The following is a 21,576-nucleotide window of genomic DNA, read 5'->3' as shown; positions in this document are numbered from 1 at the left end:
ATTCATGTTGACTCATCGTCATAATGCTCGGGTTTTACCAACGCTCGGGTTTCAACGATAGGGTTTTGCCAGCTGCCCCAACGCAACACGCCGGGTAGAAAAACTCGTTACATATAACAAAGAAAAGTAAAGCTTTTTTAATATCAACCATAAACCTTAACAATACCTGATTATAATATTATATAAATGATAAAAGGGTATATTGGTTTTTATTGGTCCCAATTATCTCTTTTTGGTCGCTGTCGTTTCCAACTAACGAATTGGCTGCTGACGGTTCCAACTTTTAACGTATTTGTTCCCAACGGTCCGTGACTAACGGAATCCTAACACCGTTAGTTGTAGGTCGCTGGAAAAATGTTTTTGGTCGGAAAAGTCACATTTTCTTCCAGAAATCACCACCCGAACACCGCCACCACCACCAATTGACTCACCACCAACCAACCACCACAGCTTGAGCCCCATCAACCGTTTTCAACGACGGTTCTAAGGTTCTGGCGACCTCTATAATTAGTTATCTTTCGATACCCATCTTCAGCGCAATGCAAAGGATTATGTAACGTAGTGAACAGTAACGGTTCCTAAAGGCGCGACACAAAGTTACAAAGATGTTTGTGACAAAAATTTTGAGTTTTCCGGGAAAAAATGAGAGTTTCCATACAAAAACGTTTTTCCGGGGCGACCTGCAACTAACAGCGTTAAGATGCCGTTAGTCACAGACCGTTGGAAACAAATACCTTAAAAGTTGGGATTGTCATCAGCCAATTCGTTAGTTGAGACCGACGGTAACCAAAAGACGATACCTGGGATTAATAAAAACCAATATACCAAACAAAAGGGGGATATGTACAACAGTTAAAAGGGATAAATATAATAAATTATTAAATAATAATAAACATTATTAATTAAATAAAGAATATTAGAAGAACCAAAAAGGCAAAAAAAGCTTATTTGGACAAATGGTGAATGAAAACAAAAGGTATATATAACAACTTAACAAGCCAATGAACAACGTAACATAATAAATGTAGGATCACAAGTCACTAGCAAGTCTAGCAGCAGTGATGCTACAACGCTAAATAGAAAGCTATGGGCCCTGAGAAATTATGGGCCACAAACAAGATACTTGTAAAAATTGTGTTTAGATATTGAGTATTTGACGAGTAATTCCTATGTAATCTTCATCAAGTACTTAGCGAGGAATTTCTGAGTACTTGAAACTCTTCTGTCGACGGCATGACATGACAACGCCCAACAACATCTGCAACCATAAAATATAATCTAGTTGCGCCCAACAAATTCTCCGGTCCACGAATGCATCTAAAAAGTGAGTTTTTTTTTTCGAAAAGAGTATTAGTGGAAAACCTATGTATTAAAGTGATGTTACGTGAATTTTTTATTTTTATTAAAATAGTGTTTGTTAGTATATTTTATACTTGATTTAAAAAGTGCTAAGGTGCCCAAGAAAATAGTCATGAGTGGAAGCACGGGCTTCAAAAGATTACCGTTTTTCATATGCAAGACATATTTAAATTATATAAATTCGCTTTATTTTTTTATAGGTTTCTAGTATTATTTATTAAAAACTTCCAAAAAAAGGCTTTACGTGTAGTTTAAAATATAAATAACCTATATACGCAATTAAAAAAAATAAATATACAAAATCGTGATGCGTAGAACGTTCTCCCACACAAGAAGCACGCCTAAGACAATACCTCATGCCATTTGTACGTTGCGGTTACCTTTCTCATTGAGTCAAAGGCACACACTTAAAAAATCTAACATTAAACATTATTAGACGATCATTATTTGTCGGTGTACCATACCAAACTAACACCAACCGAACATCATCAGCACCGGTCCTAGCATTTCTTTTATGCTATCGTTACCCTTTGATTTTAACCTTCATTCACTTTCTGTTTCATCATGTTCTCAATACCGTATCGGTCTCCTCCCTAAACATCACTAACGTCAACCATTGCCTATAAACAACCTCCACCAAGAGGTCCTGATGACGCATCTCTAGTAAACGTCACTACCGTCAACCATTACCACAAATAATCTCCACCAATCGGCATACACGCATTCGCTACTCGTATTAAATATTAACTCTCCCCAACACCTAATAAAACCCTCATTTGAACCTAGTTAACCTTAACCACCACCTCACCCCACATTCCCACAAAGCCAAATACAAGCCACAAGAACCACCACATTACATGCCAAACAAACCTCTTGCTACTCAATGCAAATGCTAATAAATAATAAATGTTCATAGGAGACATGCATTCATTACTCCCAACAATAAAAACTATTTCATACCCCCACCAATGATGATATAAGCTTCTTGAAACTTCCAACTTATTTACTTCCAAAACAATATTTATTATTCCACATCCAATATAACCAAGTGTACATCAATGTACAACTTTTCATGCACATTCATGCTAGAAAGTTTTTTTTGGCAATTATTAATAGAGAATTAGAGTTATCATCTAGTGTCACACTGTCACTAACATGTGGACAAGAACATGCCAGTTGCTTATAATATGTCCAAAGATTAAAACTTTATGCAAATCCAACATGAACCCTACAACTACTGATAATGAAACTTTTTTTTTTCCCGGTGTATTGGTTTTTATTAATCATAACAATAATTTGTTAGTTGCTGTCAGTCCTAACTAACGAATTGACTGCTGACGGTTCCATCTTTTAACGTATTTGTCTCAATTGTCCACGACTAACAGGATTCTAACGGGATTCTAACGCCGTTAGTTACAAGTCACTGAAAAACGTTTTTGACAGGAAAACTCACATTTTTTCAAGAACACATTCAAGTAACGACATTAGGATTCTGTTAGTTGAGGACCGTTGGAAACAAACACATTAAAAGATGGGACCGACAACGACCAAAAGATTATTGTTGGGATTAATAAAAACCAGTATTCCTTTAAAACAATAATCATAAAAAAAACAATTAAATTAAAAGTCTTTCCTTGTTATACAGTACACAACAAACACAAATAATAATAATATTAATACTTAACTAATCAGACACTAAGTAACAAGATTAACCAAAACATTTCACGAAAACTTTGATGATTTAACGTCTTAAGAGTCCGTTTGTAGGGATTAACGTGTGGATGTGGAGTTTGACCCGACAACCCAATATTGTTTGACCGCAACTAGAATCTTTTCCGGGATCAAGGGACCGTCTTCATGATCCATTAATTTTGTATCCCATCTCATTGCCCCAGCAATGTTTTTAACATTCATTAACACGTCGACTTCGTCACGGATTATAACTGCACCTTCGGGTCGTAGTATTCGGTCCATTTCTAAAAGAATGTCTTCAAAATCACATCTGCATTTATTGCATTCAGTTAATGAATAATATATGGGCAATGTGTGGATCAGGTGGTTTGGGCCATGGGTTGTAACGGGTCGGGCCGGGCCGAGGCAACTGGTTGACCCAAAACAGTTTTTTTTTGGATTTTAAAAATTAATATGCTAGTTATAATTTCAAAAGAGAATACATATAATTCTAAATATTTATATAAAATTGTATGCATAAAAATAGGTTTTTTCGGGTCGACACAAACGGTTAATACGCTAATTATAACATCAAGAATATAATAGTATCATAATATAATTATAAATATTATGAATAAAGTGATCTTAAAGAGTAGCATGCATAAAAATAGGATTTTCGGGCCGGGTTGGTTGACCCAAAATATGACCCGAAAAAAGAAAAAGGTTTTGAGTTCGGTGACACGAACTTTTTGAAAATGTGACAACCCAAAGACGGCCCGTTTAATTACATGGGTTGACCTATTAACCCGTACAAGGGTTTTAGAAAAAGTTAATATTTATACTTTAGAGACAAAAGGTGCTAATATTTAAAGTTAAATATTTTGATTTTTCCTCTTTAACTATTATCTTCTAAAGTTGAAACTAATTCTCTTAAAGATTTTGATTTAAATTTTTTCCTCTTAGATATTATGATAATTTGTTTGACTTACTTGTCCTTGTATAAACTGAATACACCATTGGCATGAATGAGATCGTATGTTCGCGGGTATGTTGAAAAAGCTTCACACCTACACACAATAAAATAAGTCAAAAATCAAAATACAAACTTTTTGGTCAATCCTTGTGCATCAGACTCGATTTACCATGGGTTGTTTCAATTTTTTTTATTTATTTTAATTTTTTTTTGGGGGGGTGGTTCGTTTACTTAATAAACGAACGAACATGAACAAATAAAACGTTTGTTCATTTATGTTCGCGCGAAAAAAAAAATTGGATATCCGAAATATCGAAAAATTGATTCGGATATCCGAAATTTTTGGATAATTCAGACTTTTTTGAAAACCCCTAATTACAATATAGTCTAACTTTAATATCCTTTTTTTTTAAGTATAACACATTACTGTTTAAATATCATTTTCGTTTAATTATTTACGTTTGACCATTTGTTCAGTTAAACGTAAAACAAACTAAACGTAATCATACCAGTCATGATAGATGCCAATAAGCCCGCGTTCGTAAATAACACCGAGAGTATTATCAGCCAAAGTGGGGACCACATTCATGACCCATAATTTAGGAGAATCAAGAGCGGCAGCAAAGCCTCCGAAACCAGCATTCATATCCATGATGTTTCTATACCTTCCGGTATCAATAATTTTAATTATTTTTTTGTACGCGTTTACGTGTTTTTTTCCATTCTCTATTATCTTCCATGTATTTTTCTTCAGAAACTCCCGGAACTGACCCCGAAGCAATCCGTGGTGGAATCGCATTTAGCCGTTCGGGGAATGGTTTGTATTCAACGTCAGCGTTTGAGCTGGCAGGCGTTACACATGTCTCCATTTTCTTGTACCTAAATCACCAAAAAATTGGTACTTTTTGTCAAGAGCCGTGCATGAAACCGAACCTAAACAAAATTCCATGGTTGACTTTATGTTTTTGTAAAATCGAACTTTTGGTCATGTAATTAACGATTTGACTTTCGAATCATTATTTTAGACTTAACTCCCTCTTTTCCCAAAAATTTCAAGCCCAGATGGTAAAAACCGAAACCAAACGGTTTCCAAAAAAGACCAAAATTTCGGTTTTTGTTCGGTTTGAGCCCAAAACCGACCCATGCATACCCCTACTTTTTGTGTCACTTAAAATGGCATAGGTTAGATTGGGTTGACCCAAAACATTTTTAGTAACTTTTTAAAAACGTAACTGTTTTTAAATAAACTAATTCGTCGAGTTCGATGCATAACTTATATTTTTTTAATAATTAACTCACTTTTTTTAATAAATGAGTTTTAGCCAACCTTTTATATTCTCATTAGGCATAAAACACCACCTCTAGATAATAAATCCAATATATAGATACTAATAAACGATTATAACACGATCGCATACATACCAAACGTCATCGGGATCTTGTGAGCAATACGTGACTTTAGAAGTATCTTCTGAGCCCCTACACGACTCGGGATTTAATGATTTTTGCCAAATAGCGGTTTCACCATGTTCGGATATCTTTTCCCAACAAAGAAGCTTAGCAGTCTCTTCAATATTCATTTGTTCTCGTTCAAGATCCTCTTTTTCCCGTTGCCATGACTTGTAATTGTTTTTCCAGTTAATTGGTGGGCCCGATAGCACCCAAAAACCACCGGGTCGAAGAACTCTATCAACTTCCATCATGTATTTCCCATCTATATAACAATATCAAGAAAGTCAATATTATGGCCCGCTTAACAAATTACGAAAAATACCAAAAAGTCATTTTTGGGAACATACCTAAATAACCATTTTAACTAAGAAAATTGACTTTTTAAGATTACCACTCAACCCGAAATTCATTTTTTAAGATTAACAGAACAAACTAATGAACACAAACAACTAAACAAATGGGGGGTCTTCTTGTTCGTGTTTGTTCGTTAAGAATTGAGCATGTTCGTGTTCGTTTATGTTCTACAGTTAACAGTATAAATGAATAGTTCATGAACCGTAAATGAACGAACATAACTGAGCTAAAACCTCTTAAAAAGTAATGTGAAGAACAATGTGTTGGGCCAAAAAATTTATTAAATTACTAAGTTGCAATCGGCCAAAAAATTTTAAATGAATACATAAGCGAACGAACTTAAAAACAAACTTAAACTAATGAAAATAAATGAATGTGAACAAACGAACATAAAGAAGTTTAAATAAACGAGAAATAAACAAATGTTTGCCAACAAAAATGACTGAAAGCGACATGGGTACCTGCCGAACAGTTCACAAATTGTTCATTGAACGTTTGATTCATTTACAGGCCTAGTTAGCACATCAAATATTCAACATGGTTCAACAGATTCCCATCTGATACGGCAGGTGACATTTGAGTAAATTAAAAAGTCAAGGGTCATTTTCTTTTGTCAAAGTCAATGGTCAAAACTCAAAACAGCTATTTGGTCATTTTCCCTTAATTTTTATAGATTTGAATGGTTGTTCTCACCATTTGATCCCCATGGAATCAAGCATCTAGAGCAGTGGGCCATGTCAAAAGCTTTAGATGGATACGGTAGTTTTATTGAGCCAAGAACACCTACAATGGCCGGTACACCTCTTTCAAGAGCAAATTGAACTTGTGCTTCATGATTATCTCTCGGCGCAAATGACATTGTTACAACATTTCTTTTCCATAGATACGCTCCCCAACTCGCAACCTACCCAACAAAAATATTAGAAAAAAAAATCCCAGATTTAACAAACAAACGTACACAGTAGAATCTCACTCATAGCAGAGCTATTTCGTGTTCTTGCACTAATAAACAAAAAAAGTAACAATAAAAATAAAATATTTTTGTCCAAAATCGCTTGTTCTTATAATGTTTTTTTTTTCTTTAGGTGTATTGTATAAGTGTCCCAAATAAAAAAATAAAAACTCAAATATTTCAAGACATGAGTGGTCAATTTTATCAATCATGGTACTCGGGTTGCTACAACCAAACAATCCTTTTGCATTAATGACCAGAATACATTTATGACCAAAAAGTTAGACAATTTTTGTGCAAAATGTATTGCATAAGGGACCCAAATAAAAAAAAACACAAATTTAAACTTTTTCAAAACAAGAGGGGTCAATTTTAGCAACTAAAAAATCTTTTTCATGTTCTTGAATTAATGACCAAGAAACACAGCAAAAATGAACAATTTTTGTCCAAACCGCTTACTCTTGTAACTTTATTTTTTTCGCATTTTAGCAAGAAAAATGGTTTGTATGCGACAGCAGGCAAAATTATATAAATTAACATACCCCACAACCGGTATCCAAAGCAGTCCTCACGGTCCCATTAGCAATCGGGATGACAGCAGCAAGTTGATCAATATACGCATCGGCTCCTTGAGGAAACTGGGTCCCACCACCCGGAAACCTAAACACATCCCCTTCATACTGAATCCAATTTTGAATAGCCTTCTCAACCGTCAATGCTTTATACGGTGCATTGGCAAACGGAACATAATCCCGACTTTTCGGCCACGAAAACGGCGTCACATACCCTTTAGGCGCGGGAATCAAACACTTCAACTTTTGTTCTTGAGGAGGACAATGTCTTTCTCTATAAATCATATCGGTTCTTGGAAACGTCATCGCTCGTTTTTGGTCATGGCAAGGAGTATGATCCGTGTACTTGGCACTGCACGGCTTGAAGTCCTTGACTTTTGACTTTGACTGGTCAATCCCGGCGTCACCACCGTGATGTGTCTCGAAGTTGAGATTTGGAACGATGTTGCAATCCGCGCTGGTTTTGGTGACTTCTAAAGCTATGCTATCGCCTTTACCAAAACCACTTCTTTGCCATGCTCCCAGTAAATAGAAAAAACAACATAAACCGATGACTATAAATATTGTAACGGAACTCCTCGTTCGATTGTCTCCTGGATTTCCCTTTGTTGCCATGATGCAGCCTGAGATAATATTATTTTACAAAATCATTAACAAGCATACGTATCTAGTATAATCTCACTCATAGCAGAGCCTTTGGTAGCTACAAAAGTGCTATTAGCTATAGATAAAAGTTCAAATCAGTCAACAAGTAAACATATAATTGCTACTATAACTCAAAAAAATGAACAGATCTACAAGTGTGATTTATTTAATATTAATTAAAGTTGGATATATTTATTATCATAAGAGCTAAAGCCTAAAGATGATATTTTTTTTTATATATTTATGACTATGTTTACCCTTAATAATTCATGCCATATGATTTGAATACCTAAAGCTTTCACATTGTTGACATGATCTACAAGATTTACATGATTCAAACAGTTTTGCAAACATAAACCCTAGCAAGATCCCAAGACTTAAACTTTATAAACATTATATTAATCAAGATTAGCATCAAACCAACTAAATCCAAAGTGTAAATAAAAAACAAAACAAAAAAAAAAAAAAACTTTAAAGAGATGATATCAACAGATTTTGACACAAAACTTGCCTAAAGCTTTCACATTGCTACTATGATCTACATGATTTACACAGTTCTGTAAACATAAACCTTAGCAAGATCCGAAACTCAAACTTTATAAACATTATATTAATCAAGATTAAATGACTACCTTTTAGCAGTGGCGGACGCGACACGCAAATTGACTACCTTTTGATGAGGCGAGGAGACCGACGTTGGTGGAAGGACTGCAAAGTCATACCTGGGGAGGCAGTTGTGACTCAACATCGACTACTAGTGACTGATATAGCCTTCAGAAATAAGCTGACTGTTCGAGAGAAGAAAGGTACACCGAGAATTCGATGGGGAAATTTGAAGGACGAAAATCTCCTTCTGTTTAAGGATAAACTCATACTGCATACGCGGGCTCGACTAAATGGGGACTCAACTCATATATGGGAAGCTATGGAGACAAAGATCATCCAAGTAGCAAAGGAGACTCTCGGGGTCACAACAGAAAAGTCAAGTGGGCATAAGGAGTCTTGGTGGTGGAATGACGCTGTGCAAGACAAGATAAGGGACAAACAAGGATGTTTTAGGGAGCTAATGAGGTGCACGAATGAGGAGGAGCGAGTGGATTTGAGGGACAACTACAAAACGGCCAAGATAGAGGCAAAGAAGGCAGTGGCGGAAGCAAAGAAGGCGGCCTTTAAACGGATGTATGAAAGTCTAGAAACAAAAGAGGGGGAACATGCTATGTTTAAGATTGCCAAAGCCAGGGAGCGTAGAAGGCAAGATCTAGGACCGGTGAAGTTCATAAAGGATACAGATGGGCATGTACTGGTCAAGGAGCAGGACATCAAGCTAAGATGGCAAACCTACTTCCACAATCTTTTTAACAATGGGAGAGCTTACCAAGAAGAACATGACAACACAAACTTTCATCGACAACAATCGAATAACTGCTACTGCCGACGGATCACACGAGAAGAGGTGAAGGACGCACTTAGGAGGATGGGAAGGTCTAAGGCGGTTGGCCCAGACAACATACCCATCGAGGTGTGGAAGTGTCTGGGGGAGGAAGGAGTCATGTGGTTAACTACTCTGTTCAATAGTATTCTCAAATCAGGTAAGATGCCAGACCAGTGGAGGAGCAGCGTTGTAGTTCCTATCTATAAGAACAAAGGAGACGCCCAATGTTGTGGTAACTACCGAGGAATCAAACTACTAAGTCATACTATGAAGCTATGGGAAAGAGTGATTGAGGTTAGACTTAGACGAGAAACTCAGGTTACGGTCAACCAATTTGGCTTCATGCCGGGGCGTTCCACCACAGAGGCAATACACCTTATAAGAAGATTAATGGAAAAGTATAGGGAGAAGAAGCGTGATCTACATATGGTGTTTATTGACCTAGAAAAGGCCTACGACAGTGTGCCACGACAGTTGCTCTGGGAGTGCTTGGAGGGTAGAAGAGTGCCCAGGAAATACATAGAGATAATTATGGATATGTATACCAGGAGTGAAACAAGTGTCCGTGCGCCAGTGGGGGATACTGATTTCTTTCCTGTAGAGGTAGGTCTTCACCAGGAGTCAGCGTTGAGCCCGTTTCTTTTTGCAGTAGTCTTGGATGAGTTGTCAAAGTCGATTCAGGGGACTCTCCCGTGGTGCATGATGTTCGCAGACGATATTGTGTTACTTGCTGAGAAAAAACAAGATCTAAACATGAGGCTTGAGGAGTGGCGAACAACCTTAGAGACAAAAGGTTTAAAGATTAGCCGATCTAAGACGGAGTACCTACACTGTGATTTTGGTGAGATAAACGACAGTGAAGACGCACACATCACAATTGAAGGGCAGGTGGTCCCGCAGGTAACGAAGTTCAAGTATTTAGGATCATTTGTACAGAGCGATGGGGAATTAGACAGTGATGTGACCCACCGAGTTCAGGTAGGATGGTGTAGATGGAAAGCAGCCACAGGTATATTATGCGACAAGAGTTTCCCGACTAATCTGAAGGGAAAATTCTATAGGGTGGCAGTTAGACCTGCAATGCTATATGGAACAGATTGTTGGGCCATCAAGAAGGCACAAGTGCGGAAGATGGAGGTAGCAGAAATGAGAATGCTACGTTGGATGTGTGGGCACACAAGGCTAGACAGAATAAGAAACGTTGTGCTTCGCGAGAGATTAGGGGTGGCGAACATAGCAGACAAGATAAGAGAGTGAAGATTGAGATGGTTTGGACATGTAAAGAGAAGACAGACGACGAATCCTGTTAGATCCGTAGAAAACATTACTATAGAGGGGAGGAGGGGTAGAGGACGACCGAAATTGACTTGGGATGAGAGGATTAGGCATGATTTGATAGACCTAAACCTCTCCGAGGACATGGTTGAGGATAGGAATTCGTGGAGAAGTAGAATTAAAGTTAAGGATTTTTAGAGAGAATTGAATACCTTAAGGCTTAGACTTAACTTATTTAGGTCACATACCATAATGGTATTTCCCTTACATATTTTATTATTATTATTATTAGCTTTTATATTGCGGTTAAACTGTGACCTTTTTATTAATATTATTATAATTAGTAGTAGTTTTTTATATAACTGTTAAACTTTGATTTCCTTTTTTTTGCTTCATACACATGTTCTTAGAGCCGAGGGTCTCTCTGGAAGCCACCTCTTTATTCCTTTGGATAGAGGTACGGTGTGCCTACATCCCACCCTCCCCAGACCCTACCTATAGCTCTGCTGTCAGTGGGATTTTACTGGGTATGATTGATTGATTGATATATTAATCAAGATTAGCACCAACCCACAAAATCCAAAATGTAAATAAAAACAAGAACAAAAAAATCTTTAAAAATATGATTTTTAAACAGTATTCAACCCAAAGCTTAGCTAAAACTTTCACATTGTTACCATGATCTACATGATTTACACAGTTCTGTAAACATAAACCTTAGCAAGATCCCAAGACTCAAACTTTATAAAGATTATATTAATCAAGATTAGCAACAACCCACTAAATCCAAAGTGTAAATAAAAAAAACTTTTAAGTAAAAAAAATATTATTTCAAACAGATATCAACAGAAACCTTACCTAAAGCTTTCACATTGTTACTATGATCTACATGATTTACACAGTTCTGTAAACATAAACCTTAGCAAGATTCAAAGACTTAAACTTAAAAAATTATATTAATCAATATTAGCACCAACCCACTAAATCCAAAGTGTAAATTAAAAAAAAACAAAAAATTCTTAAAAACAAAAAAAACTAAAATAAAAAATATCATTTCAAACAGATATCAACAGAAACCTTAGCAAGATTCAATACTCAAACTTAAAACATTATATTATTCAAGATTAGCACCAACCCCAATATATTAATCAATATTAGCACTAATCCACTGAAAAAATACCTTAAAAAAACATGATTTCAACACCAAAAAAAAAAAAAACATTCACAAACACCTGGTGTGCATGGACTAAACTCAAAACAAGTGAACAAATTGGGTAATAATAATAATCATACCAATCGCATCAGGTGGCAAAAAGAACCAATCTTTAAGAAATAAAGCTGGAGAATAAGAGCTTCTGATGATGGATTTGCACTAATTCACTCTGTTTACTCTGTTTTTGCTCTGTTTTATTTTAGGTTAAATTGAAACTGGATAGCGAAAAAGTAGATCGGATTAGCGCAGATTGAGCGACCCACAAATGATAATAATATTCAAAGTATATATGTTGTTGGATGGAGATGTAAATCTAGAATTATTATTAAATATTATATTTATTATTATAATATATTGTTATTATTATTATATGCCCAACTACGGAGTAATATATATACTACCACCGTCCCGCTTAAAATGTCTTAGTTTGAAAAACACAAAGTTTAAGGTAGATTGAATTATTATTTTTTTGTTTACTAAATGACAATAATGTCCTTGAAATTGGGTCCATAAATATTGTTTATTAATGTTAGTTGTGTGTTTAAGGATAGACTTGGAAATTGACTAATAAGTTTTGAAAGTGGATATTTGTAATGAGACAAATAAGAAATGAAAATGTGGACACTATTAATGGACACTATATGTTAATAAGCTAGTGATAAAGTGGTATAGAAGAGACTGTACTTTATGTTCAACGATATCAGGATAACGATGGGAGATTAGGCGAGCATATGGTGTTCACTAGCTGACTCGTTGAACTGAGTGTGTTTTATCTCACCGCACTTTCGTGTCTTTCGGACGAGTGTTCACGGGCTTTGGCCTTATGTGAGAGTTTTTCCCGAGTCAAAAGACGAGTGTATCCCGATGCGATTATTTTAGGCAGTAGCCTATTTGGAGTACGATAATGGGAGAGTAGGCGAGTAGGCCGTTCACTAGTTGGATTTGTGAACTAGACGAGTTTTATCCCACCGCACTGTCATTTCTAATGCGAGTGTTTATTAGCATTGGTCTTAGATGAGAGTTTTTTCATATCAAAAGGACTATATCCTGATGTAATGAAATTAACTAGTCTAACATGCTATTTGAAAGATTTATTGGTTATTAAAATATATATTAAAGAATAAAGAATAAAAGAATAATAAATATAATAATATAAAAAACAAAGATATTATGAAGGAGTCGGTGAGTGGAACAGAGGTGGGGTTGTGGGTATAGGGGATTAAGCTGAACACTTGATTAGTTTGAACGAATGGGTTAATTGTTAAGTTGACAAAGCTGTCAGTGTGGGCCCCAAAAGGATATGGAAAGTGGGACCCATGTGAGTATTATTATTTACGCGTTTGATGCCCATGTTTTATCTACTTTAAAGGGTAATATTGTAATTTAAACTTACGGTGTATCTTGAACTAAATTATTTTTCTTAAAATACGTGAAATTAAGGTATATAAATTAACATGAAAAGATATATAGAACGGACTACGGAGATATAAAGTATATAGTTATATGAATGGTTTGGTTTGGTTAGTTTTGGTAAACAGTGGCAACCAAGTTTCAGTTAATTGGTTTCAGATTAATTTAGTTTTTAGTTAATTTAGATCTAGTTTCGTCGGTTTTAGGTTTGGTAAATTTTGGTTGATTGAAGGTACATCAAAAGTTGATAATTTGGATTTTAGTTAATTGGGTTTTTAGTTAAAAATTATAATTTTAATGCAAAATATTCACATTGTGATATGCATACATAGCCGTTCAAAATTATACATACATATAATGTACGTTCAACTAATCGACTTAAATATATTTATAACATTAATAAAAAAAATTGTAGTTTACAAATAAAAATAATAACAATTATTAATTTTGGAATAAATATATTTATAACAATTATTAATTGTAGTTTACAAATATAAATATATTTATAACAATTATTAATTTTTGGAATAGTGTGAATGAAGTCTTAAAAAGAAAGTGGTAAAAGGTTGTCCAACATCGGATGATGAAAATATTAGTCACGTGATTTTGTTCTTGTCAAGAAAAGGAATTAATCTGTGTGATTTTTGTAGTTCTCACCTCGAAACTGCCGACACCGGATCTGTTTCTGCCCTTCTCCTGCAGAATCACCGGATCTGTTTCTGTTTCTCCGGCAGAATCACCTTCGAAACTACCGTACAAGCTTCCTCCGGCAGTGTGTTCGTGTCCACGGGAATAAAGATAAGCATTTCTGTTTCTGTTCCTATTATTATTGCATTTCTGTTTCTGTTCCTATTATTATTGCATTTCTGTTTCTGTTCCACGGGAATAAAGATAAATAGTTTGAGATCTACGACTTGCATATACTCTAGAATGTAGATCTAGCATAAATCACTTAATATAGAAAGCAGATCTGTAAGCAACTTGTTTATTAATTATTATAAACCAAATCACAAAGCATAACATAGATCTAGCCTTTATATCGAATCATATTACTGAAAATCAATATAAATAGTTTAAGATCTATAACTTACGTATACACCATACACTAGAATGAATGTAGATCTAGCATTAATCACTATGAATGTAACAGGTAGAGCATAAATCACTTGCAAAATGAACAAATTAATTAACACATATTGAATAAACCAGATCTGTAACTTGTAGCATTATTATTATTATTATTATCATTGTTGGTATTATTATTATTATTATTATTATTATTGTTACTATTTTTGTGTGCGCAATTATTATTATTTTTTGCTGCCGTTGGGGGTCCCAAAGCAAAAGAGTGAGCTTCTTGTAACCTGGCTGCCGTTGAGCTGTATCTGCCTTCATCATCTTCACGGTATACTCGTTCCTTTCTCACTATTATTATTATTATTATTAGTATTATTATTATTATTATCATTAGAACATACGTGATCCGGATCTTTGGAGTTTATTTTCATTTTAAGATCTCTTGACTATTATTGTTATTGCTACACACTATTATTATTATTATTAGTTTTTGTTACTATTATTATTATTATTGATTTGGTGTTCTATTGCTTGTGTTTGTGTGATTAGTTGCAACCATAGAGCGTAGGAACCATGACTATTACTTGAGACCATGTCCTGAAACGAGGGGTGTAGGAAAGAGTAAAGATAGGGAGCGTATATTGCGTTTGGCTTCTTGGAATGTAGGAACATTAAATGGTAAGTTGCTAGAATTGGTAGATGTGCTTAAAAGACGTAGGGTTCAGATAGCATGCCTCCAGGAGACTAAGTGGAAAGGACATAGAGGGGCTGAGTGTAATGGGTATAAGTTGTGGTACTCGGGGTCTGATGGAGCTAGGAATGGAGTGGGGTTTCTAGTGGCTAAGGAAATACACACTAGTGTGGTGGAGGTGATAAGACATAATGACAGGATTATGGTGTTGAAATTAGTACTATGAGAGGAAGTATTGGCAGTAGTCTCCGCCTACGCGCCTCATGTAGGCCTAGGGGATCAGGAAAAGAGAGAATTTTGGGATTGCCTAGACGCAGTGGTAGGGGGCATATCTAGGGGGAGAGGATTTGCATAGGAGGTGATTTTAATGGACACATTGGTAAGGCTAACGATGGTTTTCAAGCCGTACATGGGGGTTTCGGTTTTGGTGATAGGAATGAGACCGGAACAGATCTTCTAGAGTTTGCGATGGCACATGACCTAGGTATTATAAATTCTTATTTTAGGAAACAAGATTCTCATTTAATCACTTTTAGCAGTGGCGGACGCGACACGCAAATTGACTACCTTTTGATGAGGCAAGGAGACCGACGTTGGTGGAAGGACTGCAAAGTCATACCTGGGGAGGCAGTTGTGACTCAACATCGACTACTAATGACAGATATAGCCTTCAGAAATAAGCTGACTGTTCGAGAGAAGAAAGGTACACCGAGAATTCGATGGGGAAATTTGAAAGACGAAAATCTCCTACTGTTTAAGGATAAACTCATACTGCATACGCGGGCTCGACTAAATGGGGACTCAACTCATATATGGGAAGCTATGGAGACAAAGATCATCCAAGTAGCAAAGGAGACTCTCGGGGTCACAACAGGAAAGACAAGTGGGCATAAGGAGTCTTGGTGGTGGAATGACGCAGTGCAAGACAAGATAAGGGACAAACAAGGATGTTTTAGGGAGCTAATGAGGTGCACGAATGAGGAGGAGCGAGTGGAATTGAGGGACAACTACAAAACGGCCAAGATAGAGGCAAAGAAGGCAGTGACGGAAGCAAAGAAGGCGGCCTTTAAACGGATGTATGAAAGTCTAGAAACAAAAGAGGGGGAACATGCTATGTTTAAGATTGCCAAAGCCAGGGAGCGTAGAAGGCAAGATCTAGGACCGGTGAAGTTCATAAAGGATACAGATGGGCATGTACTGGTCAAGGAGCAGGACATCAAGCTAAGATGGCAAACCTACTTCCACAATCTTTTTAACAATGGGAGAGCTTACCAAGAAGAACATGACAACACAAACTTTCAACGACAACAATCGAATAACTGCTACTGCCGACGGATCACACGAGAAAAGGTGAAGGATGCACTTAGGAGGATGGGAAGGTCTAAGGCGGTTGGCCCAGACAACATACCCATCGAGGTGTGGAAGTGTCTGGGGGAGGAAGGAGTCATGTGGTTAACTACTCTGTTCAATAGTATTCTCAAATCAGGTAAGATGCCAGACCAGTGGAGGAACAGCGTTGTAGTTCCTATCTATAAGAACAAAGGAGACGCCCAATGTTGTGGTAACTACCGAGGAATCAAGCTACTAAGTCATACTATGAAGCTATGGGAAAGAGTGATTGAGGTTAGACTTAGACGAGAAACTCAGGTTACGGTCAACCAATTTGGCTTCATGCCGGGGCGTTCAACCACAGAGGCAATACACCTTATAAGAAGATTAATGGAAAAGTATAGGGAGAAGAAGCGTGATCTACATATGGTGTTTATTGACTTAGAAAAGGCCTACGACAGTGTGCCACGACAGGTGCTCTGGGAGTGCTTGGAGGGTAGAAGAGTGCCCAGGAAATACATAGAGATAATTATGGATATGTATACCAGGAGTGAAACAAGTGTCCGTGCGCCAGTGGGGGATACTGATTTCTTTCCTGTAGAGGTAGGTCTTCACCAGGGGTCAGCGTTGAGCCCGTTTCTTTTTGCAGTAGTCTTGGATGAGTTGTCAAAGTCGATTCAGGGGACTCTCCCGTGGTGCATGATGTTCGCAGACGATATTGTGTTACTTGCTAAGAAAAAACAAGATATAAACATGAGGCTTGAGGAGTGGCGAACAACCTTAGAGACAAAATGTTTAAAGATTAGCCGATCTAAGACGGAGTACCTCCACTGTGATTTTGGTGGGATAAACGACAATGAAGACGCACAGATCACAATTGAAGGGCAGGTGGTCCCGCAGGTAACGAAGTTCAAGTATTTATGATCATTTGTACAGAGCGATGGGGAATTAGACAGTGATGTGACCCACCGAGTTCAGGTAGGATGGTGTAGATGGAAAGCAGCCACAGGTATATTGTGCGACAAGAGTTTCCCGACTAAACTAAAGGGAAAATTCTATAGGGTGGCAGTTAGACCTGCAATGCTATATGGAACAGATTGTTGGGCCATCAAGAAGGCACAAGTGCGGAAGATGGAGGTAGCAGAAATGAGAATGCTACGTTGGATGTGTGGGCACACAAGGCTAGACCGAATAAGAAACGTTGTGTTTCGCGAGAGATTAGGGGTGGCGAACATAGCAGACAAGATAAGAGAGTGGATATTGAGATGGTTTGGACATGTAAAGAGAAGACAGACGACGAATCCTGTTAGATCCGTAGAAAACATTACTATAGAGGGGAGGAGGGGTAAAGGACGACCGAAATTGACTTGGGATGAGAGGATTAGGCATGATTTGATAGACCTAAACCTCTCCGAGGACATGGTTGAGGATAGTAATTCGTGGAGAAGTAGAATTAAAGTTAAGGATTTTTAGAGAGAATTGAATACCTTAGGGCTTAGACTTAACTTATTTAGGTCACATACCATAATGGTATTTCCCTTACATATATTATTATTATTATAATTATAATTAGCTTTTATATAGCTGTTAAACTGTGATCTTATTATTAATATTATTATAATTAGTAGTAGTTTTTATATAACTGTTAAACTTTGATTTCCTTTATTTTGCTTCATACACATGTACTTAGAGCCGAGGGTCTCTCTGGAAGCCACCTCTTTATTCCTTTGGATAGAGGTACGATGTGCCTACATCCCACCCTCCCCAGATCCTACTTATAGCTTTGCTGTCGGTGGGATTTTACTGGGCATGGTTGATTGATTGATTTATATTAATTTTGGAATAGAGGAGATGTTGATGGATTTGGTTTCGACATGTGACATTCCTTCCTATTTTTGGCTTTGTTTCGAGATATTTTGGTATTTACATAAAAGAAAAAGGAAATCATTAAATTATGTAAAATGTAGTAACTATATAGTTATTTAAAAAGGAAAAGTAATATGATACAACATTAGATGACATCTCGTTATTAAATGTATAGTTTGTTTCCAAATAAGTGCTCATTACTTTGTCATAAAATGTGAATACATGTAGTTCTAACTGTTAGTTCAAAAATAAATAGCTCACATTTTATTTAAACTAATGAGGTTGGTGACCCATTTGTAAAGACAAATACACCAAAGGATTAAAATGTTTTGGATTGAAGTCTTAAATTATTGAAATTTAGAGTTCAACCAAAAATTAAACTGCTTTTTTCTAAACTTTTTTAATCTTAAGTATGTGGTGAGATTGGTGGCTACCAACTTTTAATTTAAAAGGAGAATAGAAATGAAACAAAAATTATAGTAGTTATATACCATAAAATTAAAGTATGTAATTATCGATACAATACATATATAAACAAAAGTACCAACACAACATCAAGAAATCTTGTGACTTGTTCGGTAATGGGCTAATTATTGGATCTAATTTAACCTATTTAATATCTATTTTGTCCTAGATCTAGAAGATGTTTATTATGCATCCACTTTAAATCTTTTGTGTTTAAATTTTCAATATATATCAGCTTCTTCACAACTATGGTCCTTATTTAATAATGTTTGTTTCGGCCTCTCTCTATTTTTTTAAAGACAGTATTATATTCATCATGACATACTAGTAAAATCTAGTTACCAACAAGCATTTTACAAATTACAATGAGACATAGATCATAAATCTAATACAACAAGCTTGTACTGTTAACCCAATCAACCATAATTTTCTTTGATTTTGACACCACCCATAGAAAAGATAAAAGACTTACTCCTGCCACTACTTTACTTGAGTGCATGATAACTCCGTTAAAGATCCTGCTATTTTGTACTCTCCATATGCTCTAAATCGTAGCCTGAAAGATTGCTTGAATCAACTTTTTTTTAATGGGGAATGGGCCTAGTAATCGTGATGCTCCATGACAATATCATACATTGAAAAAGCATAGAAAAATAAAAGTTTACACCATCTTGTAATGTCTTGTCAAACCGTGTCAGCCAAAAAACACATAATTTACAGATATGTAACACGTAGACGGTCTCTTGATGATCCAACTAGCAAGGGCAAAATAATATTTATAATGGCCACTAGCCAACTATTACAAGGTGTAAATTTTTTTTATTAATAAATATAGTTTAGTAGCTCCTTACCAAATTAGCCCTACGTTTTTTTCAAGGTTGTATCCTATAATCCTATGTGGTACTGGTCAACAAATACACATGCACGCTACGTAACTTATGTTACTCTGTCAATGGTGCGACTTTTGTAATCGAACAAAAGCTGTCTACCTTAAAATATAAATATTCATGAACATAAAAAAATATATATTATCGCATAAAGTGATATCATGGTTTAAATAATTATAATATCTAACGTGCAGACCATCCACCTCTTTTTTTTAATTAAGTGATTAAAATAACTTTAGCTATTATACAATTACAAAGTTTAATTTTGGATGTCATTTAACTACTTATCGTAAGTTATTTGGGGAAAAGATTCAATATAATAATATCTTAACGTACAATAGGTACATGAATCCATTTATTCACGAAATTGATCCATTAAATCACATCCAAACATCTCGGAATCGTCAATACATATCCAATTAATCATTGGTTCACCGAAAAAAACAGTTTTGGATGGTTAATCGATCAATTTTTCATTTTTTTTCACGAAAACTGTTTTTGAGCGTTTTAGGTTTTTGGCAGAGCGTTTTAGGGTTTGGTTGAGCGATTTTGAAGAGTTTAGTACTTTTGTCTTTGTTTTTTGCCTTTAAACGTCTCGCGTACCAATCGTACATTAAGGCATTAGTGTACAATATCTCTACCCATAAGTTATAACCATGGATGTTACACTATATATCCGGAACTGTACATTAAGTTGAAGGTCAATTACGATTTTTAACATTATTACACATACAAGGGAAGTGTTAGGCTTGCTATGAGATCAATTACGCGTTGTGACCAGCCTATAACACGAGATTAAGTAAGAATGATCTATATGTAAAAAGGTTCAATGCGTAACCATAAATATAGCTAGAACTATAATTAAGAACTAACCACACTAATATGGATCAAAGACCATTTTATTGTTTAGTTCAGGTGGAACAATATGACTTCTTTAAAAAGCCAGAGAAAAATTATAGATGATTAATTTTTTTAATAAATAAATTGTTGTTCGTCTCTTCTATATTCGTGATTTTGTCACTCTTATTCCGAAAGTCAAAAACTTACATCTCTTATTTGTTTTTCATTCAAATTTATCCATGTAAGTGATTAATCAAATTAGTTGCAACAATATGCAGAACCCGAAAATTATTTTAGATGATCGAGACGAACCTTTACAAGTTATGATGGAAGAAATAATCATATTATTTGTTCTAAAAATGTTGATGGTTTGTTAGTACAAAACTACAACACATAGTTTAACAATTGAAGCGTCTATCAAGCACACAACGTGTTTAAGTTACACAACGATGTTTTGTATAAAAACTTTACCGACTTAGAATTATAAAATAGAATTATGAAATATTGTTGTCACAACTTTATGAATGCAACCTGGACGTATTGATTTTTAGACACTATAAACAAATCTAGTTTAATAAATGTGTTGCATCTACACGTTAACTATAGCACAAAGTACTGGTCACGTACTTGTATTAAATAAACATAAGAGGACTAACAAGTCACATGTTCCATTAAATATCATGTGGTACTCTTGGATGTACAATAAAAAAAAAACAAATATAATTTTTAAAAAATAATTAAAGATATATCACAAGAACCTCAATAACCCTTTTGTTGTTTCTTCTTAAGACGGGTTATACGTAGTCTATATAAAAAAAGATTATAGCAAGATACCGGATAGGGGTGAGCACGGTTTGGTTCGGTTAGATTATTGGGTGAAACCCAAAAAGAAACCTAAGTTGTCGGTTATTTTAGAATACCAACCGATCTCGGCTTTCGGTTATTTGGTTATTTTCGGTTTTTTTTATTGTGATTAGACATTAAAAAAATAATTCAAAAAAATAGAGTACCTCATATTCGTTCATTAAATTATTCATCTTCAAAGTTTAGACCAATATTCAGCATCTTCATAATCTTCATCACCATCAATGGTAGATTTTTTTGGTGTTTTGT

General features: G+C 35.6%; 1 pseudogene across 1 annotated transcript; it reads right to left on the bottom strand.

Moving 5' to 3' along the window:
* Positions 1 to 2,956: 2,956 nt before the first annotated feature.
* Positions 2,957 to 12,176, bottom strand: LOC143554398 (putative methyltransferase PMT2; annotated as a pseudogene). Its single transcript, XR_013139008.1, has 7 exons — positions 11,979 to 12,176; positions 7,304 to 7,956; positions 6,503 to 6,713; positions 5,426 to 5,717; positions 4,513 to 4,882; positions 4,020 to 4,097; positions 2,957 to 3,361 (listed from the first exon to the last, which is right to left on the bottom strand). The product of XR_013139008.1 is annotated as a putative methyltransferase PMT2 (transcript).
* Positions 12,177 to 21,576: the final 9,400 nt, after the last annotated feature.

Source organism: Bidens hawaiensis, unplaced genomic scaffold (assembly GCF_021521415.1).
Source record: "Bidens hawaiensis isolate Kalapana, Puna unplaced genomic scaffold, B.hawaiensis_p1.1 tig00017670_1, whole genome shotgun sequence".
NCBI classification, from domain to species: Eukaryota; Viridiplantae; Streptophyta; class Magnoliopsida; order Asterales; family Asteraceae; genus Bidens; species Bidens hawaiensis.
The sequence above is the reverse complement of the archived record's forward strand: the minus strand, read 5'-3'. Positions and strand labels throughout refer to the sequence as shown.